This window comes from Neophocaena asiaeorientalis, unplaced genomic scaffold (genome assembly GCF_003031525.2).
Source record: "Neophocaena asiaeorientalis asiaeorientalis breed wild unplaced genomic scaffold, Neophocaena_asiaeorientalis_V1.1 scaffold232, whole genome shotgun sequence".
NCBI classification, from domain to species: domain Eukaryota; kingdom Metazoa; phylum Chordata; class Mammalia; order Artiodactyla; family Phocoenidae; genus Neophocaena; species Neophocaena asiaeorientalis.
The window spans coordinates 1,106,385-1,124,756 of NW_020175672.1; the positions used below are offsets into that span (position 1 = coordinate 1,106,385).

The following is an 18,372-nucleotide window of genomic DNA, read 5'->3' on the forward strand; positions in this document are numbered from 1 at the left end:
CACAGATGGGGGAAAACCCACTAGATTAGGTTAAGGTGACATAAGTGACTTTGCCAAAGATTGCCCAGCAAATCAGATGCATGACCTTGAACAGAACCCAGGACTCCAATAGAGTCTCTGCTTTGCTTTGTGAAACTCCAGCACCTATTAGAATTTGAAGTTTAAATGAGAACCACTTAATGAATTTTGCACATCACCATATTTGTAATAACATTTGCCATAAAAACCACTGTGCCGGGCTTCCCTGGTGGCTCAGTGGTTGAGAATCTGCCTGCTAATGCAGGGGACATGGGTTCGAGGCCTGGTCTGGGAGGATCCCACATGCTGCAGAGCAACTAGGCCCATGAGCCACACTACTGAGCCTGGGCGTCTGGAGCCTGTGCTCCGCAACAAGAGACGCCGCGATAGTGAGAGGCCCGCGCTCCGCGATGAAGAGTGGCCCCCGCTTGCCACAACTAGAGAAAGCCCTCGCACAGAAACGAAGACACAACACAGCAAAAATAAATTAATTAATTAATAAAAAACCACTGTGCCAGTTATGTTTCCATTATCTTTTCCATAAAAAAAACAAACATTAAATTTTAGAGAGATTTTTTTACAGAGAAAAAACCCCTGCAATCAAACCACTCGGGCACTCAGTAATGCGTCTCCTCAGGAGTCCTGTCAGTGAAACGCACAGGAGCAATGGAGGGACAGTTGGTGGATATAAAGGAAATAATAGTCAGGCTTTGGATGACTTTCAGAGGATGAAAGGCAGGAAGAGGCTAATGGAAAGCCCAGGATGTTTGTTCAAAAGGTGTGTTCCTAGCCAGCTATTGAAGCTCATGAGCCTTTTGTCAACGTAGATTAGATATTTTTAATAGTATACTGTAAGTTCTCAACTAATTCTTAAAGATTAAATTGTCCACTGGTTAATAAGAGATGCCCTACTTTCAACCAGTCTATGAACTCTGCATATACATCAATTTTGTGCTACATAAGTATATCCATAGTTCCTTATTGTTTAAAAGACTGTAAAAGTCATTCTTAATTCAGTATCTTACCTTTATGAACATATATGCCTTCTGGTTTGGACATGTTGATGCTAACACAGACGGTTGCTACCTGCCAGGACATTCTCCCACCATTCTTCTCAATCAATATGGCAATGTTAAATGAAAATATAGAAAATAAAGTCAGATTTGTTATTTTCAAAACGGTAAATCTATCTACTCATCATTATGATATTTTAAAGCATTATTTTTATTTATTTATTTTTCGCTGTGCTGGGTCTTCGTTGCTGCACATAGGCTTTTGCTAGTTGCTGCGAGTGGGGGCTACTCTTTGTTGCAGTGCACGGGCTTCTCATTGTGGTGGCTTCTCTTGTTGTTGAGCATGGGCTCTAGGCGCATGAGCTTTGGTAGTTATGGCATGTGGGCTCAGTAGTTGTGGCTTGTGGGCTCTAGAGGGCAGGGTCCGTAGTTGTGGCTCATGGGCTTAGTTGCTCCATGGCATGTGGGATCATCCTGGAACAGGGATCGAACCCATGTCCCCTGCATTTGCAGGTGTATTCTTAACCACAGCGCTACTAGGGATGTCCCTAAAGCATTATTTTTTATTAAAAACAGTACATGAAAAGACATAAAAATTAGAATAGTCTGATAATTAACTGAAATATAGCTGTTTCCTATTAAGACTATGCAAAGGACATTCTTCCATACGTTGTTTCAAAAGCTAATATATTATTGTTTTTAAGAGTAAAAGAGTAACTGAAACACAAGTAAAATGATGTGTTTCAAGCAGAATTTCTCTGGCTGTAAATAATTTTTCAAAATAAGTAAGAGTTAAATGATTATAAAAAAGAATCATGTTTACCCCATAGATATGTATATTACAAAAGCACACTATCTGATATGTAAAAAATCCTGTGCTTAAGTGTTGTCCTGTGGGATTCACAAACAAAATATAATTATAACTTTTTTATAGTATGCTATAGATTACAAATCTCTAATCATGCACATCATATTTGTTTTATATTTTGAAATAGGATTACTTAAAAAATCTCCTTTTGCTTTTTTCCTTAACTATTTTATAATTTATGAAAATAAATCTGCTTAAAAAGTAAAACAAAATAATATATATACTCAAGAGTATAACTTCTCCTTGCTTCTTCACAATCCTCCAGTTATACACCTGAGTTAAACAAATTAACACAGAAACACACATATTTTATAAAGACTATAAAATATTAATATGTGCATAATCTTATAGCCTTTATGTATATAAATGGAAAATATTATTCATATCCTCCAAAAACTTGCTTTAAAATAGAATTTTGAGGAATTTATAAACCAATACAATTTGATGCACCTCATTCTATTCAAGGTATGCTTAATATCTAAACAACCCTCAGCTGATAAACATTTCAACTTTTTCCAGGTTTATTTCAATTTCAAGTAATGCTACAAAGACTAATGAACATATAATTACTGCACACTTTTTTGAACATATCTCTATAAATTTTCTTAGGTTAAATTATTTGGACAGCAAATATGTAACATTTAGAACATAATAGATATCATCAAATTGCCCTCTAAAAGTTTCAACTAATTTATGATTACTCTAACAGATTATGAGAAGACTGGGGCAAATGTATTTTTCTCTGATTAAATAAGTAATACATCTAATTCAAAATAATATGGCTAAAAGCTGACAATATTGTCTATACAAAATTTTCAGTAAGATAACCATAAACACATTGGTGTACTCTCCAAACTAGACTCAGACAATTGAATGCCTGAATTGTGGATGTACCAACACTTATTAAAGACAGATGGAGCCAGATTTTTTTCAAGTATATTTAAGCTTCAACTCTTTGCCTAAAACACCCATTTAAAAATATAATATAGAATATACCTAAAAAAATGTTACAAGAATTATGCAGTTCCCTACACCATCTGTTTTCTGTGTTAGAGAATCAGAGCATGTAACAATCAGAAAACTGGACAACTTTCAACCCGCCTCTTAGGATTTTGTTCTGGGGCCTCTGTGAGCCATCAGTACTTCTTGGATATCATCTTTTAATGGCTTTTTAGAGTGAGAAATAACAGGATATATCTATGCATAAAGAAAGGAATAGGGAGGAAGTTCTAAAAATGTATTGAGGGAAACCATTGATTCTATTGTTGGAGGAATAGTTTATCAAATACACCACTGGAGAAAGAGTTGAAGACAAAAGCATACTATTAATTATGCATTCTGGAGAACTTTAGTTTGCACATTATTTAAAATTATGTAGAGAACCAAGTAGAGGAGTACAAGGAAGTTTCTGGAGAAAGCCAGTAAATATCTAAAGCATGACATGGTAAACATATCAACTTGAACTGTAGCTTCACATATAAGAAAAGGATTTCTTTCTTTTTTTTTTTTTTTTTGCGGTATGCAGGCCTCTCACTGTTGTGGCCTATCACGTTGCAGAGCACAGGCTCCGGATGCGCAGGCCCAGCGGCCATGGCTCAAGGGGCCAGCTGCTCCGCGGCATGTGGGATCTTCCCGGACCGGGGCACGAACCCGTGTCCCCTGCATCAGCAGGCAGACTCTCAACCACTGCGCCACCAGGGAATCCCCAGGATTTCTTTTTAATTGTCAAAAATAATACTTTCAGAGGACATAAGTACATAACCATAAATTATAAGCCAAAACCACCTTATTAAGTAAAAAAAATCTGAAAATATTTCCACTAAAAATATAGCAGAAGGGAAAGTGAATACCACAAGTGGCTACATCTGAAATAAAGACATAATTTAGGGTCTTCACTTTTCAAATTTCAGAAAAAAAGTTTGGCACTGTCATGAGCACAAAAAAGACACATTCTTCATGAAATAAGAACACAAGAAAATATCATCAGTAAAAAACAGTCTAAAAGTGAAAAAGGGTGAGATGAGATGGCAGTAGAATGAAATATGAATAAGAAAAAGAAAACATAAGAGTGCATCTACTAAATCACAATAGTGTAATCAAATAGTTAAACCCTTAACTAAGAAGCCAATTTGACATTAAAGAAAATCAAATCAATGAGGTAGAAACAGATTTGAAAACATCCAAAAATGCAAATAAATTCAAGAGAGTTGAAAAAAACACTTTGAGGAAAGTTTATATGTGTAATTCAGGAAATGGATATACAGTAAATTGTTAATTGATATTCCTGAAGAATAAACCAAGGCAAGTAAAAGAAATGTAACAAAGTAAAAGTAGAATAATAAACCAGAAAAACTCCAAATGATATTCTAAAAAAATGTACACTTCCATGCATACTATGATTCTATTATAAAGATAAAGAAAGATCGTACTGAACGCAAATATATATGTAAAGAAACAAAACTCAGAAATGACCAAAACATGTTTTACAAATTTAAATAAAAATTGTTACCATGACAACATATATACTGCAATGAACAAATGTGTAGCACAGACTATTTTTATACCCAGCTATTTTCATTACAAATGTCACAGAAAGAACATCAGATAAGTAAGATTTCAAAAAACATTTGATGTATTTATTCTTCTAAAAATTATTTGAGGGTGGTTTCCAAGTAACATATAAAACTTGAATATTAATAACCAAAAAAGGGTATCATTTTATGATGAGACCCATTGTAAGGATTACAAATTAAATACATAAAAAGTGGTCACTTTAGCAAGTGGTGTTGGGAATGCTGGATAACCACATGTAATTCAATGAAGTTAGAACATTCCCTCACACCATTCACAAAAATAACTCAAAATGGCTTAAAGACTTAAGACATGACAACCATAAAACTCCTAGAAGAGAACATAGGCAAAACATTCTTTGATATAAATCTTAGCAACGTTTTTTAGGTCAGTCCCCCAAAGCAATATAAATAAAAGCAAAAATAAACAAATGGGACCTAATCAAACTTATAAGGTTTTGCACAACAAAGGAAACCATAAATAAAATGAAAAGACAACCTAAGGACTGGGAGGAAATATTTGCAAACGATGGGACCAATAAGGGCTTAATCTCCAAAATATACAAACAGCTCATACAATTCAATAACAACAAAAAAAACCCAAACAACCCAATCAAAAAATAGGCAGAACACCTAAATAGACATTTCTCCAAAGAAGACATACAGATGACCAACAGGTATGTGAAAAGATGCACCACACCACTAATTATTAGAGAAATGCAAACCAAAACTACAATGAGGTATTACCACACACAGGTCAGAATGGCCATCATCAAAAAATCTACAAATAAATGCTGAAGAGGGTGTGGAGAAAAGGGAACCTTCCTACACTACTGGTGGGAATGTAAATTGGTGAAACCACTATGGAGAACAGTACGGACGTTCCTTAAAAAACTAAAAATAGAGTTACCCTATGATCCAGTGATCCCATTCCTGAGCATATACCCAGAAAAGATAAAAGCTCTAATTTGAAAAGATACATGCATGACAAAGTTCAAGGCGGCACTATTTATAATCGCCAAAATATGGAAGCAACCTAAGTGACCATCAAATAGATGAATGGATAAAGATGCAGTATTATGTATATTACTCAGCCATAAAAAGAATGAAATAATGCCATTTGCAGCAACATGGATGGAGCTAGAGTTTATCATACTAAGTGAAGTCAGACAAAGACAAATATCATATAATATCACTTACATGTGGAATCTAAAAAATAATGCAAGTGAACTTATTTATAAAACAGAAACAGACTCAGACATAGAAAACAAACTTATGGTTACCAAAGGGGAAGGGAGAGGGAGGGATAACTGGGACTATGGGATTAACAGATAAACACTATTAAATTTTAAAAAAAGTAGAATAATTTCTGACCATATTATTAGCAAATGCAATATAAGTTTTTTTGAAAAGAGAAAGTATGTATAAATGTGAAGTCTAGCTTTTAAAGGCCAGATAATATCAACAATTACTGAAAACCGAAGGAAATTGGGGGAGAGCCAAGAAAGAGCTTATATAAGCTTTGCTTTAAATGGAGGGCTTCAGTCTTTAAAGATACTGTTAAATCTTTACTTTGACAACTAGAAAAAGCACACTAAATATATAATACTACAACCAAAAATAAAAGCAAGAAATCTAAGAGGGTAAGAAATATAAAAATTTTAACAAGATGACAAATTATAAACAAATATAGCTCATAAAAACAAACTAAATGCATTAAAATTTCTTGCTAAAAATGTATTTCCTAAGTTTTCAAACACGCAATATAGCCTATGCTGTAGATATAGGGTATACCTCAAGAAAAATATACAAAAAATATTAAAAACAAAAGGTTGATTAAAGGCATGTCAAACTAATGTAAATAAAAAGAGCCCTCCAAATCCATAGTAATACTGCATAAAATAGAACTCAAGATAATGAACATTAAATTATACCTTGAATGAAAGGGTGAAATTCATGATCAAAATATAATTGTAATGAAAATTTTTGCAAAGTCATAAAAATACTTTGTGTAAAACTGTTAGGAAATGCAAATATAAGTAGACAGAAGTAAAAAAGCAATTATTACATTTGGTGTTCTTTCCTATCTTTAGCAGATCAAGTGGGCAAAACCTATACAAAGATAGTGTTTATTTAATGGTATAAGTAATATGGTTAATTTATTGAAGGGATAATACACTTTCTATTATCTTTTTCACCTTCTTCATAACTACATTTTTTACACCAATGAAATATTTACCAATAAAAGTTTGTTCAAAGACAATCTCAATCAATTTTATGGGCCAGGCCACAATCTCTATACACATTGTGACTCCACACACAGACTAAACTATAACAAAAGCCACCTTTATATCCAGGCATTTGATTTGTTTTTAAATGCTGTGCTATAGAGTTGTTAACTGAACTGTATTTATTGATTTTGTCTAAATTATTTCCAGCATGTTCATGTTCTCTGTAATAGAGTACATTTATGCTTTATAACTTTTAAAAAAATTACCTTCCAATGCTTCCTATGTCAATACTTTATAAAAACATCCATTACAATTATTTTAAAACAATTATACTTTTTAATTGATATTATGCATTTTAGTATTAATTTCTCTTACTCCTTTCTTTTTTGTTTGCTAATATTTTCACTTTCTTGGTTGATTATTCAATTCAGTTAAAATAGCTTAACATCAGAAAGACTTACAATCAATTCAATATATACCAAAATTGCATTTCATAAATTTTAACATTCGTCAAAAAATTCATAAATGCTGAATATGAAGCTATTTTATTATATCAAAAGGTAAAATTATATGAAAATGTAAATGGATAGTATCTGAAACTGAGTTATAAAAATTGTAACAAGTTTTGCCTAATTCTTCTGCGTAAACTCTTGGGCATTCACACCCATGCCAGAAACAAATACACACACACTTGAACACACATGTAACCAGGCAAATTTAATCAGTGTTCTTTATAGTCGAATGTACCACAGCCTTTAATATGGTAAGATGCATTTAGAGATTGTTTTTGTGTCATTTCTTCAATTAAGACATATTTATTTAAGTGAAAATCATTAACATTGTCCTTATCTCTAAGTAGTCTGATCATGCATGCTTATCCTCTTCCTCTGGTCTATCTATAGTTTCTAATTGCTCTACAATGAATAGATATTGATGAAAAGTAATATTTTTTAAAAAGTATTTAACTAGAATAAATCATGGGAGACATTTGAAATCTTATAGTGGGGAAAATTTTCTTATGATATCAAAACTAAAAAAAACACATAGAGACATGCTTTTATTAGGCAAATTTCAAATGTACCCCAAAGAGAAAGTATTACAAATGAACCCACGTGTAGCACTTCAAAAATTATCACTTTGCTTATCTTGTTTTCTTTATTTCATCCACCAACACCATTTTCCTTTTCTTTCAAAGAAAAGGAAATTCAAGATATGTAATATACCTATAAAAACTTCTGTATATATCTCTAGAGATAAGTTTTATTAGCATAAATTCAGTATTAATTTTAAGCAAACAAATTTACCAAAAATCTTAATTTACCCTAAAATGTCCGTAATTTGAGATTTGTCACTTTTTTTTTTACAAAAAATATTTTTGTTGATTTGTCAAATAAGACAGTTTAACTTCAATTTAATAGTAGTACATTATTGAACAATACTGTAGTAAACTATAAGTAATATAATAAAACAAGGTCTATACATATATTTCTATTCATTTACTTAGGTATAATTTTATATATCTACATATATATACACAGTTTCTCTCCCTCTCTGTTTTTAAAAATCTTTTTCTATTTCAGTATAATAAATATACAGGAAGATACACATCTTAAGTATATAGTTTAATCAGTTCAGACAAATGAATGTACCCATATAACTCATATCCATATTAAGACGTAAAAAATTCTTCACATCAGAAAGTTCCCTCTTGCCACTTTGCAGTACATCTACTACTCAGCAAGAAGACACTATTCCAATTTCGGTTACCTAATTTTTGCCTATTCTGAAAATTCACATTAATCAAATCAGAAGGTAAAGACTGTGTAAGAACAGCATGATTTTTGTGAGAGTCAAATTTTCGTTGCATATAATGGTTGTTCACTCCTTTTAATTGCTGGAAGTATTCCATTGTATGGTTATTTTACAATATATTTATCTATTCAACCCTTTTAATATGGAATATTTCCTTTTTTTGTCCACTATGAAGGAAACTTCTATGCATATGATTTTAGAAGTCATTTGTGAATATATTTTTATTTCACTTGGATAAACATGTGAGTGGAACTCCTCTGTTTACAAAAACTGTCAAATAATTTTTACAAAGTGGTTGTTTAATTTTATACTTTTGCCAGTAATGTAAGAGAGTTTGGTGTACATTTGAGGTTTTAGTATTTTTAATAATAGTCATTCTAGTAACATAGAGTAGTACTTCATTATGGCAAAATTTGCATTTTTTCTGATGAGTATTATTGTTGAGTACTTTTCCATATGTTTTTTGGCCATGTGCATATTTTCCTTTCAGAAGTGTCTGTTTAAGTGTGTCGATCATTTTTATGTTCTTTGTATTTAAAATGTAATTTAAATATATATTATAGATAATATTCATTGTATATTTATACTACAATTTATTTATAATATAATACATCTTTATTTTATTACATAATTTACTACAATATTCAACAGGAATAATGGCTAGTAAAATAAGGGAAGAAACACAAATAAATAACAAAGATTAGAATGGAAATAAACCTGTCTTTTTATAGGTATTTTACTGTATTAATATTATAGGTACAAACTCTAAAAGATATAGAAAAATCTATTAGAACAGTTACTTTATCAAGCAATTTTAGCAAGGTCACAGGACACAAGATCAATTACAAATGCCACTTGTAATTCAGAATACTCAAAAAAAAAAAAAAAACCCAACCATAGTAGCATCAAAATTAAAATACTAAAGAATACATTTAGTCACATATGCTTAGAGCAGGGAACTACAAAGCACTGCAAAGAGAAATTAAAGAAAATGTGATAAACGGAGATCTGGTGTTAATGGATTGAAGGATTTGATATTGTTAAACTGCAACTCTGCCCAACTTGATCTGTAATTGCATATCAACATCCTAGGTTTTATAAGTCAACAGGTTGACTTTTAAATTTTTTTTTTTTTTTTTTTTTTTTTTTTTTTTTTTTTTTTTTTTTTTTTTTTTTGACTTTTAAATTTTTATGCAGAGTCAAATAACCTAATATAGCCAAAACAACCCTGAGGAAAAAAAACAAGGTTGGACAAATGTAGACAGGTAATTCAGTATGAAATAAGACTCTTCACCAAGTGTTGTTAACTAACCATATGCATATCTGTACAGAAAACTAGTTGGGGCAGGGGTTTTACTTGTTTACAGTTTTATTCCCTTCTGACAATCTTTGCCTTTTAGTTGAAGTAGTTTGTCCATTAACATTTAATCTAATTAATATTGTTGGATTGAATATACCACTTCTTAATTTGTTGTGTACTTGTCTATTATTTTATCTAGTTCTCTTTTCTTGCTTGTTTTATTTGAATTTCAAAAAAGGCATTTTAGTATATGTTTAATGTGTTCTCAAAGTATTTTATTTAGAAATTAACATCTTTTTTCATAAGTGAGAATTATAAACCTCATGTATCATATCCTCTTTCTAGGAAAGTTATGGCAGTTAACATATCAACCCATTGTGCATCACAGAAATGTATAATCCCTGTTCTTTTTACCAGGAATTTGTTCTTTTAAGATATAAACCTAACTAGATATAAATATAACTAGAGCAATGACTACTTCACTCACAGTTTATTATGTTTTAGCTTGTAATTTTTGTTTGTTTTGTGTTATTTTGGCAGGTTTTAGCAGGATTATATGTGCTTCATAATTAGGTGCCTTTCAACCATTTTCTAAATTCTATGTGTATTTATATTTTATGGATATTATCCTCACTTATAAAATTAGAAAGCTAAGACTCAGAAAGATTAAGTCATTTCCTAAAGTCATGTAAATGATGAAGTCAGAATTAGAATCCAGGCCATATTATTTCTAAAATACATATTTCTAAAACAATATACAGCATTATATCCTCACAGAACTTGCTGTCAGAGAGCTCACACTCTCATCAGCAAATTGTCTTTAAAATAATTTTAAAATATAAATTGGATCTTAAGTAATTTAAAGTAGATATAAATGTAGAAGTAATTAATATATATATTAGTATTCCTAATTTTATTTCAAATGATTAAAATTCAGAATGAAACTTCTGACTCATTCTGAGTTTATACAGGTACAGATGCTTACAACAAAGGACTGATTCATTAATTGACAATAAGATCAAATGCTGACTTTTAAAATTTGGTATCAAATTGATAGATGAATAGATAAAGAAGATGTGGTATGTATATACAATGGAATATTACTCAGCCACAGAAAAATGAAAATGTGCCGTTTGTGACAACATGAATGGACCTAGAGGGTATTATGCTTAGTAAAATAAGTCAGAGAAAGACAAATACCATATGATTTCACTTACATGTGTATCTAAAACACAAACAAAACAGAAACAGTCTCAAACTTGTAGTTGCCAGAGGGGAGGGGATGAGGGATGCGTAAAATAGGTAAAGGATTAAGAGGTACAAACTCCCAGTTATAAAATAAAAATTTCATGAGAATGCAATATACAGCGTAAGATATATAATCAGTAATACTGTAATAACTTTGTATTGTAACACATGGTTACTAGTCTTATTGTGGTGATCATTTTATGATGTATTTAAATGTCAAATCACTATGTTGCACACCTGAAACTAACATATTGTATGTCTACTATACTCAAATTTAAAAAAAAGTTTTTATCTAATTCTGTAGTATAAATTTATTTTTGAGATTATTAATTGAATTGATATTATAATCATGTAAAATTTGTCATACAAAATCTTCCCCAGAATTGTTTCATTGTGCTTGTTACATAACTTAAGTAGACTTGCTCTTTCTAAAAAGATATTAATTTGGGACTTCCCTGGTGGCACAATGGTTAAGAATCTGCCTGCCAATGCAGGGGATATGGTTTCAAGCCCTGGTCTGGGAAGATCCCACATGCCGCCGAACAACTAAGCCTGTGTGCCACAACTACTGAGCCTGCGCTCTAGAGCTCGTGAGCCACAACTCCTGAGCCCACGTACCACAACTACTGAAGCCCACTTGTCTAGAGCCCATGCTCCACAACAAGAGAAGCTACCACAACGAGAAGCCCACGCACTGCAGCGAAGAGTAGTCCCCGCTCGCCACAACTAGAGAAAGCCCGCACGCAGCAAAGAAGACCCAACGCAGCCAAAAGTAAATTAATTAATTAATTAATTTAAAAAAGATATTACTTTATATTTTCTTTTTTATGTAAATTTCTCTAGTAGCTCTTAACAACCATTCACTTGTTCCAGGGTTTATTATCCTAATTGAGAAAATGTGAAATGAAGTACCATAGCCACTTGAGTTGTAAAACTACTACATCTGTTTAGTTTGGGAAATGGAATATCTGTTCCAGGAATTTACATTCTCATGTTCAGAGAAAGCCAATATAACTGGGGTTAATTTGTGGGAAGACATTTGAAATGAACAAGTAGGTGAGACTTTTCTCTCCTCTAAACCACTGAACATTTATTTCTTATTGAGAAAGGTAAATTATCATCCTTCTGTGAATTATATTTGAGGCAAGGGCATTCAGCAGTGAGTAGGAAATGCAGTTCTCTGGCAGAAGTAGATATAAGTACCACTTTTAACTTATTGGGGGAAGAGGACATAGATAATGTCATTTTCTTGCTGTGAATACTAGTCTGTATTATGAGTTAACAGGTGAATTTTATGAAGCAGACAATTTTACTAGTGCTACCTTGAATCAGGAAACATTTGAATTCTGTTAAGTAATTCATTTAAATATTGATTTATTTGTTTGGTTAGTGGAATGTTATCTATTTGCCAAGCATTGGGCTACAATTCTGAATGTATATTTCAGTAAAGAAAATATCTTCTTTGCTTTCTGGGGATTTTTTTCTCATAAAAATGATCTATATTTATTCAGACCTGGAGGAGAAGTGAAATGATTTTTCAACTTGAATATAAGTAAAAGGGAATTTTTAAACTACTTCCTAGATTTAGTGCATACAGTGGCAGTCATGAAAATACTGGGAGATTTTTTTTTTTTTTTTAATACTGGGAGATTTTGAATTAGAATCAAACTCTCTAAAAGGCTCCCATTATCATTCTAGGGTAAAAATACAAGTACATGAATGGTTATAAATCTTGTTAATTGATTCTCTACAAAGCATTACCATTCATGTGCTTAATATTCGGTACGTATTTATTCTATAGTATGCATTATTAATTAATCCTTTAAATATAATTGTGAGGCAAAATTCTTTATAATTACCATAATCCAGCAATATTTATCTTTTATTATTTAAGTAATATACATAGCAAGGCATTGTTCTAAGTGCCTAAAAATATTAACACATTTAAAACTCATTACAACTCTATAAAATAGGTACAAATAAATATTATTTCTACTTTCAGCTGAGGAAAATTTGAAGAAACAATATTAAGGTCATACAACTATGGATCCCAGTGGACCTGGGATTCATCATAAAAGCTATACCCTAAGTTCCATATTTGTTTTGTTGGGAGAGATAATAGCATAATGAATTCTCATATACTCATCACCCAGTTTCAACAACTAGAAATATCTGCCCAATTTTGTTTTAACTGTATCCTCCCCAACATATCCACATTTTAGTGTTAGATGGAACTGAGCAAGGTCAGCAAGAACCTCTGACACTCATGCTGCATTTGAATCTATAGGCAAAGAAAATTCCTTTTTTAGGGGAAGATGATGACTTTGCTTACTTAGAAGAACTTTCTTCTCAAACTGATAGTGGAAAGACCAAAAAAGACACCTCAAAGCAGTACCTTTCTCTTGACTGCGAGGAGCTAAGGTAGCTAAGTCACAAAAAATTGGTTCTGCTACAGGAATTCAAATACATTCAACTCTGAATTTTTTAGCAACAGGGTGTGATGCTGAACTGAGGGGGCCCTAGATTTAGAAGCCCATGATAATCATGATATAATGCTGGAAGTGGACAAGCAATTTGGTTCCCCAGAAAGCCAGGTGGAGAACACATTGAACATACATGGAGATATAAAGTTAAACTTATCGAATATTACCTTAATAAGAACAAAGAAGGGTCACAGATACGTGAAAACTTGCAGAAGACAGAATTAAATGATGGAAAAATTATTGAAACAGTGGGAAAATACATCACCCTTAGTAGTTCTTTTCTCCAGGCATGTGATCCCTCAACTGAGGGCAATTAAGAGCCGGATAAAACCTGAAGGAGAAAGTCTCTTTCACTGCAACTAGGTTCTTTAACAGAAGAAAATCTGAGTAAAAAGTCACTAGATTCCTCTTTGGTATCTACTTCAGATATCAGCTGTTAAGGTGCACATTGATAAAAAATCTGAAATTCAGTTATGACTGTTAAAGTTAATTCAGGTACCCATTGGAAATATATGTCCCTCCAAAGAAGAGAAGAGTATTAAGATTCCACCCATATTTCTATAAAGTGGGAAAACCAACGAGAAAAGGCTTTGTTACTCACACTGCAGCTGTGATCCAGCAGTACAACAAAGGAAGAAAGCAACCAGAGTACTGGTCTGTTGTTCCTTGGAGAGAAGTTGTCAGAGGATAAAAGATCACCATGGATCCAGGAAAGCTGGCAGTTTCTTCTTACATACTGAGAGATGCTCACATTCACTGAAGATAAGTGCATATCAACTTTAAACCCTCCTTGTCTCCACTGCAGCTTGCAGAATCACATCCTTCCTTGAATCAGCTGAGGATGACAGTGGTGTGCTTGGGCTATTTGCAAGTGTCCAGAACTTGACTTCTAAAACTGGCTTCTGGGCTGCACCTCGCAGGCCTGCAAGCCTTGTAGTTGCCCAGCCTCAAGACTGAAGGAAGAGCCTCAAGACAGCACCAGAGACATCACTGGTTTAATAGACAGGAGATCTTACACATATGCTCAGCAGACGGCAGAAAGGACATGGCAGCCATCTTTGCTACTCAGAGGAGAAGGAAGCTACCATTTATAAGGGGAATTGACATCAGGCTGGCTCATCAACTACCAGGGAAACCAGCAGCTGAGGTACATCCCTCACAGCCCGTCAGTTTAACGATCATAATGAGGGCAAATGTTTCCTTTTAATAAACTAGCAGGTGGAGCCATCTGGCCTAAGGGGCTGGGTCAAGCATGTTTGCATGAGTACGGTGTAGGTGAAGCAGGACTGGTCGAGCAGGGGACATACAAACAGCAAGAGAACAGCCATCATGAGTGGCCTGACCATATACTGGCACATCCAGATTTTTCCTACTCTCACTCTTGGTGCTAATTTAAACATGACAACAGTGGATAATTCCACCTTATTTTAATTATCTAGTACAGGATTTCTCAAATTTGGCACTATTAACATTTTGAACTGCATAATTCTTTGTTTGAGGGGATGTCCTATGCATTTTAGGATATTTATCAGCATCCCTGGCTTCTACCCACAAGATGCCAGTAGCACCTCCCCAGTTGTGACAACCAAAAATGTCTCCAGACATTGCCAAATATCGTCTGAGGAATAAAATTGCTTCACATTGAGAACCACTGGTCAGTTATTGGACCATTAGACCACGGACTGTAGGCCATTCTGAAAGTAATTATGTGCCATTATAGCTGAATAATTTAGGGATTTGACTACTTAAAATTTTTTACTTGATTATATTCACAGTATTTATTTATCTGCATGTACCTTGTTTTCTTTGCTAAACCTCAATATTTTTGCAAAGAATTTAATTAAATTTTTTTTAACTTGAAACAAAATTCCCAAAAATGTCCTTTCACGTGTTAATACTTAGTATGTATTTCTAACAGATAAAACTTTCTTTTTATACACAACCTTAATTTAGTAACCACAATAAACACAATTAATAATAATTCTTTGATCTTATCCAATACAGAGCTGATAGCTAGTGTCACCAATTGTCTCAAAAATGTGTTTTTATTGTTGATTCCTGTGAAATGAGATCAAACAAGATCTACATATTGCAGTTGGTTGACTTTTTTTTCTACTCTAGGGCATCATCTATCTTTATACATTGTTTTTTCAGGCTATTTATTATTTGAATAAATGGGCTAATTTGTCCTGTAGAATTTCCCACTGTCACATTGGTTAAAGTGTGCCACATGAAGTGGGTTGTGTTTCAGGAAATTAAACCTAAGTTTAGGAAACCTATTTTTTAAATAGTGGTCAATAATTACACTTATTGCTCTGTAGGGAGTCATTTTCTTTATTGTACTGGACACTAAGAATGTGTGCACTTTGATCTTGAGGGTGATAACTGTGTCTTCCAAGGAAATCCTCTGCAAATGTCATTGAAAAGGTCCATCAGTGCCTCACTCACAAAGCATGCAGAAACATAAGAGATTTATGGATTATTGACTCCCCAAAATATTTGCCCCTCATTTCTACATTGACTTGAATTCTGATGAATTTTCCAATAAATATGATGCCACTTTATCGGCCACTCTGATTAATCTGATCTAGAGAGGCTAGTAACAAAATCCATTCAATTGTTCCATACAATATTTAATTAAGGCTCTTCTCAATAGAATTCCAAGCAGCCTGATGAAGACAGCCTAAGCTTTTGACTAAAATATGCCATCCAAGGTACCAGACACTGCTGAGCAAACAAGTCAGGCTTTAACTCAGAAAACCTGGTGTCTTACTCTGTAGGTTTCAGCACTGACATTTCCACTTGGCTAGAGGTATTAGTCCAGGCACAGCAGATGCGTTAGTGATTGCACAGATTCTGCCTTTGCCTGTAAGGAACAAGTTTCAAGCAATCATCCATAACTACTATGACCAGTGAGTCCAGGCTGAATGCCTTCCAGGACCATTGCAATGTAACTGATCAATTCAGTTAAAGTCAGGGATAAATGTTGTACCATGATTTCTAATTTGTTGACACATGGTAGAGATAACTGCCTCCAAGGAGCATATAAATAATGAATCAGTTAGTCCTTTGGGAAGATCCCCAAGCAACCAAGAGCTGCCTCATTTTGAAAAGATATCCACAGTTATATGTGAGCTGCATGATCTACTATTAGTGTTTCATAAAATACCTGAAGGTCTCTTACATCTTCCCCTAAGTTTTAAGGTACTGTGATTTGGGGAGCAGGGTAAGTTCACTGTTACCAGAGAAGAAGCACAAAGCCACAGAGAGATACAAAGTTCCAAAAAAGAAAATCATTTTCAAAAATTTGGGGTCCTGTAAGTGGAACTAATATCCATTGGAAAAGGCAGAGATTGAGAATGCCTGCAATGTAGTCTCCCTAAAAACTAATAAATTTTGGGTTTCCAAGTTCAGTTTGAATAATTGATCTAATTCTTGTTTCAAAGGGATTGTCTAGGGTACCAACAGAATGGCATCTGTCTGCCCCACAGAATGACTGGGAGATGGTTCGGGAATGCAGGTGGGCAAGACGTCCAAAGACCTTGACAGGTGTTTTGTGTTGGAGATGGGGTTGCTGGGGGCCTCTCCTCTGTTCCAATATATGTGTGAGTAAAAATTAAAAGAATGGCAGTAAAATCATGGATGGTGTTGTCTGTCAGAGACTGGTAGATCTAGTTGTAATTTTTTTTACTAAGCATATTAATAAATATTATTTATTTAAAATTTTGCACATTGCACTTTAACATTAAAAGTACTTGCAATAGTTTAGGAGAGTCACATGGGAAGGGTTGTCCTTTATGAAGAAGGTTCTAGGGATGATTCTAAAAGACACTTAGTGTAACTCCCTCCCAGTGTCTGAAGTCTTACCTTCAGGTGATTGATAAGATTATTATTGTTCTCTTGCTACCACCATAAAACAAGTGTGTCTTATTGTAGTCGTTATAACTTCACCTATTTTCCAATACAAAAAAACAGAATTTTTTCCCAGAAGGATTGAGTCTGAAAATAAATAAATAAAACTTATTCAAACTGAAACGCAAGGAGAAAATCAATTTAAATGCATAACAGAGCATCCAAGAGCTTTGGGGCAATATCAAACTATCTAACGTTTGCAAGATTGACATCACAGAAAAAGGAGAGAGAAAAAGGACAGAATAAATACTGAAGAGATAATGGCCAAGACATTCTTAAATTGAATTCACTCAGAATGAATTTATTCAGAATTCACTCAGAATTCATTCAGCACAGCCCTTTCCCAGAGTGGTTGTGAGAATTAGCAGAAACTGCTTAACATTTCAGCTGCCTAAGGCTGTGATAATATTTGTGGCAAACAAGAGGTTAACCAAAAAACTTAAAAGGAAAAGCTGGTGAATGTGTGTTCACAGGGAACCTTGAAGAGCTCTGATATGCCCCTGAGAATTTAGAAGACCACGCACATGCACAGAATGGTATGCATACTCAGGGTTTGTGCATGCCCAGGAAAGACCTGATCAAGCCCCCATCTCTCAAGTGTGGCTTAACTTGAGGTTCTGCACAAACAGAAAGTGAAGAATAATAGAGTGTTGTAAACGGCTTGCTTGAATATTGAAGACATACACCAGAATCCATACAGAACACCTCAGCAAAGGCTGAAAGACTTCTTAGTCCAAGGCACTTAAGGAAATCTCTATCCAATCATTAGTTGGCCACTAAACTAGCCAAGCAGACGGTAAGCACATGTGACAGTGAAAATAGACTTTACAGAATTAGTTTGAAAAAGTTACTAAGCAAACAAAGAAAAACTATACTAAATAGTAACAACAACGAACTACATTGAGGGAAAAGAATCT

The 18,372-nt window shown here is 33.5% G+C and overlaps 1 pseudogene; it reads left to right on the top strand.

The window, feature by feature from the left end:
* The first annotated feature begins 641 nt into the window (after window positions 1–641).
* Window positions 642–14,107, top strand: LOC112390758 (nuclear receptor coactivator 7 pseudogene; annotated as a pseudogene).
* Window positions 14,108–18,372: the final 4,265 nt, after the last annotated feature.